The sequence below is a fragment of the Podarcis liolepis genome (assembly GCF_965112155.1).
Source record: "Podarcis liolepis genome assembly, chromosome: 3".
NCBI classification, from domain to species: Eukaryota; Metazoa; Chordata; class Lepidosauria; order Squamata; family Lacertidae; genus Podarcis; species Podarcis liolepis.
The window spans coordinates 81,385,025-81,398,450 of NC_139557.1; the positions used below are offsets into that span (position 1 = coordinate 81,385,025).

At 41.9% G+C, this 13,426-nt stretch overlaps 1 protein-coding gene across 6 annotated transcripts in view; it reads left to right on the plus strand.

Moving 5' to 3' along the window:
* KIF26B (kinesin family member 26B) overlaps positions 1 to 13,426 on the plus strand; it is a 296,108-nt gene that overhangs the window by 236,433 nt on the left and 46,249 nt on the right. The gene's annotated exons all lie outside the window — the stretch shown is intronic.

Consider the following 13,426-nt stretch of genomic DNA (forward strand, 5'->3'; position numbering starts at 1 on the left):
TTTGAAATTAAAAACAATACCTCTAGATTAGGCTTTTGATAATATCAGTTGAAACATCTCTGTAATATCTGCATGTTTTTTTCCCTTTGAGCCTGATAAAAGGCAGGCTGAAGAAAATGTGTGTGTGTGACGGGGGTGGCGTACACCATTGGGCTAAACCTATCAGAACATTGATGTTGTTTAAGTTGTAAACAGCTGTTTTTCTGGACAGGGAGAAAAGCACCACCCAAAATGTCTTCCACTCCCCATGCTGGCATATCTCTTGTTGCTGTGATTCACAGCTGTTATTCTACACTTCTTCTGGGTTTCTGCAGACATACAGGTGCCAGAACACTTGCTCATGTTTGCATCTATCTCATGAAAAGAAACACAAAGCTTTCTCTCAGGGAGCTGTTACGGAATCTATTCCCAAAAGAAACATTTGGCCTGCTCATATGGCTTGCTAGCCATCATATAGAAGCAGTCCCAAGGATATGGACATGGAAGGTGCTTAAAGAAGCCAGGGTGGCTATCTAAAGAACTTTTAACTGAGTTAAGATTAAAAAAGGATGTGTACAAAAAATGGAAAAGGGGGGAAACCACCAAAGAGGAATTCAAACAAATAGCCAGCACGTGTAGACACAAAGTCAGAAAAGCTAAAGCACAGAATGAACTCAGGCTTGCTAGAGAGGTTAAAAGCAACAAAAAAGGCTTTTATGGGTATGTTCGTAGCAAAAGGAAGAACAAAGAAACAGTGGGGTCACTCAGAGGAGAAGATGGTGAAATGCAAACAGGGGACACAGAAAGGGCTGAACTCCTCAATGCCTTCTTTGCCTCAGTCTTCTCCGATAAAGAAAACAATGCCCGACCTGAAGAATTTGGAGCAAATGATTCAGCAGAGGAAACACAGCCCAGAATAACTAAGGAGATAGTACAAGAATACTTGGCTAGTTTAGATGTATTCAAGTCTCCAGGGCCAGATGAACTGCATCCAAGAGTATTAAAAGAACTGGCAGATGTGATCTCAGAACCACTGGCAGTCATCTTTGAGAATTCCTGGAGAACAGGCGAAGTCCCGGCAGACTGGAGGAGGGCAAATGTTGTCCCTATTTTCAAAAAGGGGAAAAGAGAGGACCCAAATAATTACCGCCCAGTCAGTCTGACATCAATACCAGGGAAGATTCTGGAGCAGATCATTAAGCAAACAGTCTGTGAGCACCTAGAAAGGAATGCTGTGATCACCAACAGTCAGCATGGATTTCTGAAAAATAAGTCATGTCAGACTAACCTGATCTCGTTTTTTGACAGAATTACAAGCCTGGTAGATGAAGGGAACGCAGTGGATGTAGCCTACCTTGATTTCAGCAAGGCATTTGACAAGGTGCCCCATGATATTCTTGTAAAGAAGCTGGTAAAATGCGGTCTTGACTATGCTACCACTCAGTGGATTTGTAACTGGCTGACTGACCGAACCCAAAGGGTGCTCATCAATGGTTCCTCTTCATCCTGGAGAAGAGTGACTAGTGGGGTGCCACAGGGTTCTGTCTTGGGCCCGGTCTTATTCAACATCTTTATCAACGACTTGGATGATGGACTCAAGGGCATCCTGATCAAATTTGCAGATGACACCAAACTGGGAGGGGTGGCTAACACCCCAGAGGACAGGATCACACTTCAAAACGACCTTGACAGATTAGAGAACTGGGCAAAAGCAAACAAGATGAATTTTAACAGGGAGAAATGTAAAGTATTGCACTTGGGCAAAAAAAATGAGAGGCACAAATACAAGATGGGTGACACCTGGCTTGAGAGCAGTACATGTGAAAAGGATCTAGGAGTCTTGGTTGACCACAAACTTGACATGAGCCAACAGTGTGACGCGGCAGCTAAAAAAGCCAATGCATTTCTGGGCTGCATCAATAGGAGCATAGCATCTAGATCAAGGGAAGTAATAGTGCCACTGTATTCTGCTCTGGTCAGACCTCACCTGGAGTACTGTGTCCAGTTCTGGGCACCACAGTTCAAGAAGGACACTGACAAACTGGAACGTGTCCAGAGGAGGGCAACCAAAATGGTCAAAGGCCTGGAAACGATGCCTTATGAGGAACGGCTAAGGGAGCTGGGCATGTTTAGCCTGGAGAAGAGAAGGTTAAGGGGTGATATGATAGCCATGTTCAAATATATAAAAGGATGTCACATAGAGGAGGGAGAAAGGTTGTTTTCTGCTGCTCCAGAGAAGCGGACACGGAGCAATGGATCCAAACTACAAGAAAGAAGATTCCACCTAAACATTAGGAAGAACTTCCTGACAGTAAGAGCTGTTCGACAGTGGAATTTGCTGCCAAGGAGTGTGGTGGAGTCTCCTACTTTGGAGGTCTTTAAGCAGAGGCTTGACAACCATATGTCAGGGGTGCTCTGATGGTGTTTCCTGCTTGGCAGGGGGTTGGACTCGATGGCCCTTGTGGTCTCTTCCAACTCTATGATTCTATGATTCTATGATATACTTTAGAGCACACAGAGCTTGAGATACAGTGCCCAGTGTCGACTTCACTGAAGTGGTGGGAAACCTGCCAAGCGCTTTACATTAACTGGAGCCTATACACTCTTTGCACTGGTTCCCCAATTGCACTTGTAGCCCCATGAAAATGTTGCAAACATTTATGTCACCTTTTCTTTCTCCAAACCTTTATTGGGCATTACAGATACAGACCATCTTAAAACATCCATATACTACACACACACACACACACACACACACACACAAAGAAATATAGTATCAGAAATTTTCATTGGAGTGTCTTCCCGCTAAATATATATATATATATAGAGAGAGAGAGAGAGAGAGAGTTGTTGCTTTTTCATGTCAGCTCCTAAGATGGTGCCGAGGTAGTATGTGCTTATCAGAGCTTTGCAAAATTCCTTTTAATTACAAGATGAGGGGGGGTTGCCTTGCTGCCCCCCTTCTTGTTCCCTTTTTATTCTTTTGATGAAAGCAATGTTATTTTATGTGTTCTATCTGTTCCGGCAACCCCAGCGTTGTAAATTAGTTTTAAGGAAACCCAACTGTCTTGTAGCCATCACCCGGGTTTCCTGTCGGCTATATCTCTACGCTGCTAGAACTTATTTTAAGGACTTTTAACCTCCACAACCTTTTAATCTTTTAAAGCCCTTTTAAACTCCTCTGATCCCCCTAAACCTTTCAAATATTTTAAACAAACCAAGGGAGAGGAAGAATTGCCATTGCTGAAGAGACTACATCAAAGGAAAATTCTGCTTGGTTTGGGGTTTTTTAATCTCTTTAGCCTCCTTTCTATCTCCTTGCCACCCACAAGTTATCTGTAGTCCTATCTGGACTGGAACTCCACCATTTGACCCAAAAGTAGGGCCCTGTTGATATATGAAGAATCCCAGAAACGAGCAGAGCAAAAAGACCCAGGTGTCCCAATATGGACAATCATACAGGGTCTTTAACACTCAAACAGAGTAACTTGGACAATTAACTTTTGCCTCACAAAGAGCCTATATCTCCTCTAAAAAATCTCTCTAACTCTCTGCACACAGAAACAACTGAGGAGAGAGACACTCCCTGGATGTAACGAGAAGGATAAGGCCATTACTCCCCTAATTGTGGCACAAAGGCTCATTTGTGTCACCACTGAGGGTCGTTGGGAATAGTGGGAGATTGCATCGCACGGTCTTCCCACTGCTAGTGCTCAAGTTTGGGGCAGAGAAAAGTAGGACGTCTATGCATCCTCCTTCACAGAGGACAGCCTTCTGTTTGAAGAAATCCTCTATTTGAAAACTACCCAGTCCAAGACTAATTTATGGATCAAGAATCAAGGGCCTGGAATTTGGCCACCAATAGTTTAGCATCTGGACTTCAAACTGATGAGGTACACAGGTCACCTCATCACAGTCCTCTGCACTATGGTGAGATGTACTATATTTGTGTTTCATTATAACCATTATTTCAAAAATTGTATCTGTCCCTATGAATTAACATATGCAAACTTTATGCAAATCTGCGGCCAGTTTTTTGCAATGTGTGAGATGTAAGGGCTCATGGGTGGTTAGAAGTTGAGCTTGGACCCCCAAGGAGTGAGTCTGGGCGTGATTTGGAACTTAGAGGTTCAAATTCAGAGGATTCACTTTTCCTGCACACATTTCAAATCAGTACAGTGCCTATTTATTGACATGAACGAGGAAGCCTGCTCTAGGTATAACCAATACAAACATTTACGTCATGAAGCTTTATCAATAAAGGGTCCATTGTTTCTACACCAAGCTCTCAAAAAATCCCCACTAACTTCAAGAGAAGATTAAAAAAAAATGCAGTCTGTCATAACTAAGCTTTACAGAACTTAGTTAAGGCAGTAATGAGAAGATTTTTACTAAGATATGTGTGGAAATGGTTGCTGCTGCTTTGTTTCTCTAAATGTGTTATATTATCTGTGTCTGATTTCTAAGATGAATGTGTCTCTGCGGTCCTCAAATGAATACACATTTGCACAAATTCCAGATACTAGTTTATACAGCTTAGTGTTAAGAAAAGAAAAGATGCTCGTTGCTAGGCAGCAATGGTGATAACTCATGGTAATGCTGTTTTGGAAATAATCATTTTATACAGCATAATGACTTTTGGAATGCAAGAGATGCGTTTAGAAAAGTGTAAGAATTTATGAATCCTTTACTAAATAGCATCAGTTTAAATTTATTCTAGTGCACGAATCTTTATTCTGGAGATGCATTTGAATCCTTTTGCATTTTTCACCCCTAGTAGTACCTATCGATATGGTTTGGGACTACATTGGGGTGCATTTCTATAAGCAAACTATAGAGGAACAGCATGTATTTTTCATCGTGTGGTGCAATACTCTGTAAAAATGGATTGCAGCACAGAAGAGGTGGTGGACCTCAGGCCCAGGACCTCAGGCTCTCCCTCTATGTGAGGTGCCTTCACTTCCTGTTCAACCCAAGTGGTTCAGGCTTAGAAAGTGGATGGATTTGCTTGCAGGCTCTTGGTTGGAACATTATTACACATAGGAAGGTGCATAGAGAATCCATTCTAACAGAATACATAGGAAGAATTGTACGTCTAGTGGCATTTTGTTTGAGTAACATTTGATCCTATGATGCTTTGAAGGTCTGCTGAGTTAAAAATGATGTCAGGCAGGAGATGTAGTTAAAGAAAAGAAATGAAAAGCAGGGAAACTGCTTTACTACTCTTGTGCTATCGCCTGTGTACTTGTAAAGAAGTTTGCCGGGTCACAGAATATGTGATGTTGTACCTGTCAGTGCACCAGAAGCACTTGGCTGTCCGCACAGCTGCTGCCCATATGATGAGCCACAGAACTGCAGTTTTGAGCATCTCCCTAGACAGATAGCTCCACCTATCCACACTGATCATTGAGCCCTTCCAGGAAGAGACAGAAAATGCTTCTAACTTGGGCTAAGATTTTGTTTGCACAACAAGTGTTCTTCCTGGCTCTAGGACCTTTTGGTGCACCCTTTGGCTTTCTCGTTCTTCTTCTGTGACTCCAATGTTGCTCCTCTGCTCTGATACTTGGCTTCAGTGGCAGAGGAAGCCGGGTGCGGTAGGTGTGGGCTGGTCTGGGTGTCATCACTGGGTGTGTGTGTGTGACAAAATGACAAAAATATCAGTTTAAAAAATAAATAAATAAAAATTGGGCTCATGAAACTTTTTAGTTCAGTCAACAAACACAATGAAACGTGGCTGGCACTGGGCACCACACCGCAGTCCCCCCCCGCCTCCATAGGCGGCTCGTCCTGCCCCCAGTTGCAGGATGCGTGTGCCACACCAGCACCCGAGTGGCTAGTTATGCTTGATCCCTTGACTCTGACCCCCTGACACAGCACCCAACTCTTGAGACCTGGCGCCCTCCTCTCTGACTGCTTCCAAAAACTCAGCCATGTGGCAAACAAGCTAGAGAATACATTGTGCTTGCAAGATTACTTTTCAACTCTCCAAACTCTGCATTTGATATTCTTGGTAATGCTGAAATATTCGAACCAAACTTTCAGTTTATTTGTGTGAAGCAGCCATTTTTCTCTTTTCAGCGCCAGGAGAACATTTCTAAAATAGCGTGTTTCCTTCTGGGTATGTCTGAATAGGAATGATGTTGACAAATTGGAAAGGATTCAAAGGAGAGAAATAAGCATGATTAAAGGTCTGAGGGGATTGATTGATTTATGAGCAATGAGTACAAGAACTAAAGCTTCCTTGCTTTGGAAAAAAAAAGAATGACTAAAGAAGATATGTGAACAGTTTACAAGATTTTCAAGGGTAGCAACACAGAGGACAGGGAATCATTATTTGTATGTCTGCAAGTGGAATCCATTTGGGATGAAGGAACAGAAACAAATAAAGCAAAGGGAAATAAACTGTCAACAGAGAATGATTGCACCTGAAGGTCAGCTTTAGAGATGCAGGATTTTCCATGTTATAGCCACAACAAATTATTCAGCGCCCTATTTCTAAATTTAGTCTCTTTTAGGAGTGTATGCTGACCTAAAGGCGAGTTGAGGTTGATTAAATATACCTCAGATCTTACCTCAGAAGGTGCTAGACCCTCCTTCATTGGGTTTTTAAAAACAGATGTTGGCTGGCCCTTGGTCAGGTATTCTGTAGCTGTGATTCCTTCATTGCAGGGGGTTGCAGGAGATGACCCTGGGGGGGGGGTGCCTTCCAACGGTACAATTACATGAGTCTGTGAAATATCTGTAAATTTCATAGGTAGAATATTTTGAATAGGGACATGTTTTACAATAACCTACCGAGTTGCTGCAGACAGAAACCAAGAGTTAATCCTTTGATTGTTATTTTAAATGAAGCAATCTGCCAGGGTTTGCCAGCTTTTCAACCCTGCCAGTCTATCCTCTGCTTGCTCTTCCCATTACTTCTGTCCATTCTCCTGGCACAAAAAGTATGTTTAAAGGAATGGGCCTCTTTTTCACTTGTCTATAGGTTGTTTGGATTATTTTTCGTGGCTGTTTCTTACTGAATTGGTGTATAGCCAATTTCTTAGAACATTCCATGATATAGTAGCCAAATCAAACCCATTAAACTGGAAACATTCCCACTCCCTTAATTTGCCCCCAGTGAGAGATTTATACCACTGGGGATGTTTATATGGTGATTAACAGTGCTATAAGAAAGAAACTTCATTTGAAACTTGGCAAAGCTGCCTTTTATAATGCCTTATATGAGTCTCCTATGTAACCACTTTAGTCAAATCCTACGTTTATATTTCCCATCTGGAATAATTTCCCTACATGCTACATAATTCTTCAGTTGGGCAGGCATAATGATTACAGAACTCAAAAACTGTTCTTTTGAAAACAGGTATGATGTCTTAGGCACTTTAGTCATGTGCAGGAAACCCAATGGGCAGGCAGCCACCTGTTGATCACGGCAGTTTTCTGTGAAGTTTAATTTTCAGCACAAATGTCAGTATGTAAAAGGGAGTGACGCTCCTGCCAAACTACAAGCCACCTGTCAAGAATCACTTTTCATGACAAACAACGATGGCTCCTTGTAAGTATAGTTGGCCATCTTGTTTGGCACTACAATTCCTTTTGTGTTCCATGTTTTTCAGTTGTATGTTTTATCACGATAGTGATAAGCAAAAACATGCTTTACATCCCCCCCCCATTCAGGAGCTGCGTTAAGCATGTGGGTGCAGAAACTTTCTGACCCCAAGACACCTTTGGGGCCAACCTGAAGGCAGGTCTCAAGACAACTTTCCAGGTGCCTAAGGGTGCCACCAAACCTTATCTATCTCATAATTTCCTGCACCTACCTGCCAATGGGGCCAATTAACCTATTTAATGACTACCACCCACTATATACAGCCATCACACATCAGCATAGAGTAGGTGAAAACTCCTGACAGCAAAGCCAGTCAGCTGACAAACAAAACATTCCTACTCTGTCCTCTAAACGCTAATCAGCCACTGCCTGCACTGCTAGTAGGGTCGGAAGTGGTGGTAGCCCAATGAATGAAGAGGTCAGGGGCGGAAAGGGCTTAAGTAGCCCACATCGGTCCCACCCTCTCCCTAGCATTGGTGCAGCATGTGACTGCGCATTGAAGCCTTTTGTCAGGCCTCCCTCATTCCCCTGTGCGGCTGCAAAAGCCGCTTGCCACCACAGCCGCTTCTAGAGCAGCAGGCATAGGAAAGCGATAGCTTGCATAGGTGAATGTGCCATTACATAACAGGCAGATGTTTTATATCAACACAAATCATCTGCATGGCAGTTTTTAATGAAGTGCCCAGTCAAGTGTAGAGGAATCAAATTACGGAGAGACGTTTGTGTGAACCTGCTCTCTCTGTGTTGCTTAATGACATAACATGGATGGTGGAAAATGCTAAATTATTTACTTGTAATGGTTTTTAAATTTTCTGTGGCATTTTTCTTTCCAAGGAAATTCAAAACAGCTAGAAGGACAGATAGTTGAAAATATGATCAAAGAATACCAACAAAAAGACCACAGCACATTTTGTGTTCTGCATTTCATCAGCTGCATGAGTTGCATTGTCTTGATTTAATGTCACCTGTCCATGCGCCTTGATTTGTACTAATTCGTCATAAATTTTCATTCCAATTGACACAATTAGGAGCTACTGTTCTTTGTGCCATTTACTTACAAAGGCTGTGTTAAGTGATAAGGAGCACTACTTCAGTTTAACATACTTCTCTCTCCACATCTCTGTTAGACAAGGAACATGGCCATTTTCTTGGCATCTCCCATGTAAAGAGTCCCAATGGTTTTTAACATTGCTCAATTTCTTCTACCACATGACATAAATCAAATTAGTCTGCTGATCAGTTAGCCTTTTCACAGGAGGACAGGGGACAAAAAGTTAGACTTAATCTGACTTTCAGTGGTTACTGTAAAGACACTAGACCTTCTTGTTGTGTATTTGTTTAGAGCATAATTTGCTTATTTTATTTTTTAAGTGATGCTGCCAAATTTGCTGTGGTTCAAGATTTGTTTGGCATGTGAATTTGTAGTTCTTAGCCGTATCCCAAATTGAGTGCCATTTCCCCCTAAATTATTTTCCGTCAGGATTTAGCATAATCTGGGCCTTAAAAAACCTCCTCCCTGGCTCTTCTTTTGTACCCTTTCTAGTTACCTGGTGGCTGCCTCAATAGCAGTAGTGGATAGAGAGATCTAGAGATACCTAGAAACATCCTGGGATATGCTTGCCCCAGGAATTCTGGGAGATAAAATTGTTGTCCCATGGTCCCATCACCTAGGATGCTAACATTCCAGGCACCAGAAGAGGAGAAGTAGGGGGCTTCTCAAGCCTTAAATCTCTTATGCTGTAGATACTGCCATGCCTGGGAAGTGGTCAGTGATGTCATCTGGAGTGCAATAGGGTTTCCAAATATGGAACTGGGTTCCAGAACAACCAGGTTTTTCCCCTTAACTTGAGGAAGGTCTGCACGTCACTATCATTTTAAATTATATTGATTAAAATTTGTATTTTTGTCTTTTAATCATTGCCCAGCATAGGAGACATTCCTGGCTGTTTGGCCGGATCTAAATTCTAGAAATAAATGAATGAAGCCTAGTTCCTGCCACCAACTACACCTTTTCAGTCCTTGTCCATGTATTCCCATTAAGTTTGTTTTCAAACATGGCTTTGAAGGCTTTTTAAAAGGAAAGCTAATCTGCAATAACACCTCTCCCTTATCAGTCTCTACAGCCACAGCAGGCACTGTAACTCTCCAATGGTTTGGCTTTACCCCTGAAGGATCACTGTTCTATTGTCTCCCAAGACGGAGGCCAAGAAGTTGCAGAATTAGTTTATATGTTATCTTTCAGACCATGGATAAACCCATTCCAGAAGATCTACTAATTAATAAGTGACAAATTCATGAAACCTCAAGAATGCTCTTTAATTTAGCTTTAATACCATGCTTTCCTACTCTTGTTCTTAAAGTATTTAACATCTAATAGGAAAGAAATGGAGAGGGAATACTGCTGAAGCAGCAGTCTCTTGAGAACATTGTTTTCAGTATATGAAGCTCTTTGTGACTTATATAGTTCTACAATACAAGGGTGAATCATGTATTGGAACCACATATTGAAATGATCTTAATTAAGGCTTTGTCTGGGATGTAATATTCTTTGATGTAGTAGTTCTTTGAAATTCTGCTTGTAGCAAGTTTCATTTTTTGCTTTGTGCTTTTAGGTTTTCTTTTCTTTTCAGGGAGTCAGAGGGCACTTTGGATCCAGTAATTTGGCGGACTTGTTAGAAAGAAAATACTCCTGTCAAAGAGCTAACTAAATTCAAAAAATATGACTAAGAGAATCAATCACTCATCATAACTCTGCAACCCATCCATTGGTCTTGCTTGTGGCAACTGTTGACATCAGTTGAGGACTACAGTAACACCCACCTCAAAGACTACTTTGTCTAGACACGTTGACAAACTTGGGAAAATGAAGATCATGGCTGCTTTTGGTTCATCTTTCTTTTCCTTTGTTTTCAGTGTAGCTAGAGACATTACTGGGTTTCACACTAGTGAGGCAGTAGGATGGCTACTGCATAACCACTTAAGTGAGAAATGTCCAGGTATGTCATCGTACTATGGTTCCAGAGGGAAAAGGTGTATTTAGTTATATCTTGCTGTCACGAGAGCTTTCACGTGCCAGTTTTATTATTATGGTGGTTCAAGAAAAGAGCACAATGGGTAGGGAAAGCAACTGTTCCAACTTCTCAATTAATCTTAGAGCTCTACAAATAGGCAGAGTGAAATGGCCACCTCAGCAGTGGATGCTTGGGCTAGGTGGCAATGACTAGGTGTTGGAAAATAGTAAAAAGATCTATGCTCCCTAAACTAGCTTGCTGTCTTCAAGTGTAGGTGTGATTGTGGATGCTATTGCAATACCACTGTGGTCAGCTGATACTCAGCTGTATGTGAGATTAGGGAAGCCCGTTTTTCCTTTACCCCAGGCAGCAGAAGGTGATGGGCAACCCCTGATTAATCATAAAATTGTAGAGCTGCAATGCAGGAATCTCAGCTAATGCATCCATGACAGATGTCTATCCTTCCTTGGAGGTTTTTAAGCAGAGGATGGAGAGTCTGCAACCTCCCAAGGGAGTCCACCCCACTGTTGAATAGCTCTTACTGGCAGAATTTTCTTCATGATGTTCGGAATCTCCTTTATTGTAACTTTTCATTGGATTGAGTCCTATCTTCCAGGGCAGGAGAAAACAAGCTTGCTCCATCTTCCATAAGACAGCCCTTTAGATATTTGAAGATGGCTATCGTATCTCCTCTCAGTTTTCTTTCTACAAAGCTAAACATACCCAACTCCCTCAACCATTCCTCATAAGGCTTGGTTTCCAGACCCTTGATCATCTTGGTCACCCTCTGCATACATTCCAGCTTGTCAATATCCTTTCTAAATTGTGGCACCCAGAACTGGGCACAGTGTTCCAGGTGTGGTCTGACCAAGGCAGAATAGAGTGGTACTATTACTTCCCTTGATCTGGACACTATACTTCATCCACTTTTTGGTGAAATATGGCTATCATATGCCTCTTCCTCCTCTGGAGAGTGGCAGAACTAGTTCTGTACACTGTACCTGCTAAAGCCACCTCAGAGTGTTCTGAGGTCTGCAACTGCTGCTGTTGCTCCTCTGGCCCTGAACTGGAAAATAGATTGCTGGCAGTGTAGAAGATTTGGGCCTCTAATCTGGGCATATTTCTTCAAGTATCTGCATTCGTAGATGGTACCCAAATACTTCCCCTTTGTTAGAGCATAAAGTAGATAAAAATTCAGGTCTCGGCCTGGAAAGGCGAGGATGTTTTTCATTTGACAGTCTTAAGCCCTAAGCACCATTACATAAATAAAACCAGCAGAACTCTACATTTTTAGAATTCAGCCTTGCTGCGGGAGAGTTTCTCCCGCAAGTTCCAAAGATCACAGAAGCCTTCTCTACAGTAACTTGAAGCACAGCTTTTAGCATGGCTGCCCCAGTTATGTGAATAGGATTCCTGTCAAGATACAATAAGTGCCTGGTATCTACACTTTCTGGAAACAATTGAAGACAGCCTTGTTCTGACAGGCTTTCCCAGCTGGAAAAATGGGTCTTTACCATAAGTGTTTTTAGCTTTGTTTAAAATCTACTTGCTGTTTTTGTACTCCTAAACTGGTTTTAATTATATTTGTTGTACATTGCCTTGCAACAGTTGTTTAGAATGCAGCTAATAAATCATTGATGGTGATGATGATAGTTTACAGAAGGGGTGAGTGATGACCTCATCACTATCAACATTCAAAAGGGTAAAGCCATCACCGACAGCAGTGAAGCCAGAATGGCACTCCTTTGGGGATGTTCTTTCCATGTGACTTTGGCATGATATAAAGAGACGTTATCCGCCATGTGCTTCCACTAGTTTCTATGAGGTTACAAAGGATAAAAATCAGGGGATTAAATTGTTTCTCTTGTGTGTGATCATAAGCCCACTTAAAGTGATTAAGTAGATGCTGTCAAAAGGAGCTGTTGTTGTACACTGTTGCAAGAGGCATGCATCACATGGGAAAAATAAGTAAACCTGAACTATTGGAAGATGTTAGCAAAGCCATCATGTATTATACTCTCCAAACAGTCATTTAGTTATTGATTTTATTTATTTAGTGTTCATTGGAGAACTTGCTATCTTTCAGAATTAATTGGATATAAAGCTAAAGGAATGCTGAGCCTACCAGCACAATTGGACTGCACAACAGTCTCAGGAAATCAGTGTACAACTTAACACACGTGTTACGACTTGTCAGTGGTGAGATGTAATTATGTGGAGGTAATGATTCCCCTGTAACTTATCGCTAAACAAACATCTATACGGCAGTTCACTTGATCTCATTCTCTGATCATCAGGGATAGACTTGCCTAGTGCACCTACCTTTCTGTAAATATATATAGATATCCCTGAAGCTCTTACATGACTTGAATAGCAGAATTAGTGCAATAATAGAATCTTAATGTTTGGTATACTTTGGATTCTCAGTTGCTGGAGACAAAGAACAGGACACAGTACCCCCTCTTTTCCCCATCCATGCCCCACTACTGCCCCACAGGTAGAGAGGGCAAGTGGCATTGGCTGCTCCAAGCTTCCCCTCCCCACCTGCTCACCCAATTGTGTTGGGTGGCCTAGTGATTGCATCAGCAGAAAGAGCAGTGATAATCACTCATCTGCCCTCTTCTGGCTGGCACTGACAGCTGTGCTTTCTCCTGCTACAGATTGCATGCCCTCTTGCTCACTGAACTGGTAGAGTGGGAAGAGTGCCAGAAATTTGTCCTGTGTTTCTTTTTTAAAAAAACACCCAAAAACTATTTCCCATCAATTAATGAGAAAAGAAATACCAAAATTATCAAAAAGAGAAGAGTTCAGTGAAATTATCATGGTT